Source organism: Lactuca virosa, chromosome 1 (assembly GCF_052849685.1).
Source record: "Lactuca virosa cultivar CGN04683 chromosome 1, Lactuca_virosa_CGN04683_v6, whole genome shotgun sequence".
NCBI classification, from domain to species: domain Eukaryota; kingdom Viridiplantae; phylum Streptophyta; class Magnoliopsida; order Asterales; family Asteraceae; genus Lactuca; species Lactuca virosa.
The window spans coordinates 44,301,117-44,302,795 of NC_136426.1; the positions used below are offsets into that span (position 1 = coordinate 44,301,117).

General features: G+C 37.5%; 1 non-coding gene across 1 annotated transcript; it reads right to left on the reverse strand.

The window, feature by feature from the left end:
- Positions 1-278: 278 nt before the first annotated feature.
- Positions 279-385, reverse strand: LOC145151735 (small nucleolar RNA R71). The gene has a single exon (XR_013732292.1). It is a non-coding gene; the product is annotated as a small nucleolar RNA R71 (small nucleolar RNA).
- Positions 386-1,679: the final 1,294 nt, after the last annotated feature.

Consider the following 1,679-nt stretch of genomic DNA (forward strand, 5'->3'; position numbering starts at 1 on the left):
AGCTGAAAGGACATATCCTTACTGCACTCAAGGATGTACCATTTTCTGGAAAGGATCATGAGGATGCTTACAAGCATTTGGATGAAGTTAATGACATAGCAGACTATTTCAATGTCCCAAATGTTCCTAGAGAGACAATCTTGCTGAGGATGCTACCAGTCACTTTTAAAGGAGCTGCAAAAGACTGACTAAAGGCACTACCACCTGGTACAATCACTACTTGGGCCCAAATGCGTAAGCAGTTTTTAGAACAATTCTGCCCACCATCTAAGATATCTAAACTCAAGAAGGCAATAGCCAACTTTGAGCAAAATCCGGGTGAGTCACTTTATGAGGCATGGGAACGTTATAAAGGGCTATTAAGAAATTTCCCTCAAAACGACCTCAATATACAACAAGAAGTGTCTATCTTTTATGACGGGGTTAATGTCATGACAAGGCAACTCCTTGATTCTCAAGGACCACTTCCAAAGAAAAATTTGGGTGATGTCAAGGAGTTAATTGAAGAGTTTGCAAAGCATTCTCGTGAGTACCACAATCCAAGGAATGAAGGTGTTAAGGGCATTGGGGGAGGACATTCTGAAGAAATGGCTGCTGTACTAGCCATGCTTGATACCATGGACAGGAGAATGACAAAGATGGACCAGTCAATACATGCCATTAGAGTTGGATGTGAAAGGTGCAATGGTCCACACTTAACCAAAGACTGCCACTTGGATGATAATGGGAACAAAAGAGCTCAAGTTTGCTACTCTAGTGGGGATAAATTTGATGAAGACTATAGAAAACCAAAGAAGGAGTGGTTGCCATATGATGAATACAAGAAGCAAAATGAAGAAAAATATAGGCAGACAGGCCGAGGCTTCTACCAAAAAGAGAAACCACCAGCTGAGAAGAAAGTTGACGTGGAGAACATGCTGGTTCGTTTTATGGATGCTTCTGAGAAAAGGCATGATGATATTGATGCAACACTAACAGATCAAATGAAGATGATGAAAGATCAACAAGCTATGATGATTGTGTTGGGTTTTGAGCATTCTAACACTTCCTAAGTGTACATGCAACCCTATTAAACCTTGGATCTATGTTTGTCTAAGATACATGCAAAATATTCTTTTCCAAGGTTTATAACCTATCTAGCATGGCATGGGGTACTTTTAAACATAAAAGAACTAGATGAATTACATACCTTTTGTTGATTGTTGATTCCTTGGAGTTTGAGAGCCAAGCACCAATAATGTGAATGCCTCAAATGGAAATCACAAATCACCACAAACTTGGAAAATGTATGAGAGAGTATACTAACTCTTGATTTTGGCCACCACACTTACACACACACTAGTGTAGTTTTTCATGCAACATAAGCTTGTTTATATAGTTTACATGGTTAGGGTGAAACCCTAATAACCCATGTCTTTTCCTATTCCAAGGATCCATGGGTTAAATGCTCCATGGATCATCCATGGACTTCCACATAAGCTTAGCCCATTAACAAATGAGCATTAGCCCACACCATATAAATATAATAGCCCATGATTTAATTAGTCTTCCTTTTAATCACTAAATCAATTCATAATTAATTCAAGATTAAAACTAATTAAGTAGCATGACTTTATATTAATATATTATAACTTATAATATATTAATAAATCGTAAGTATACAATTCTCATAAAATTAT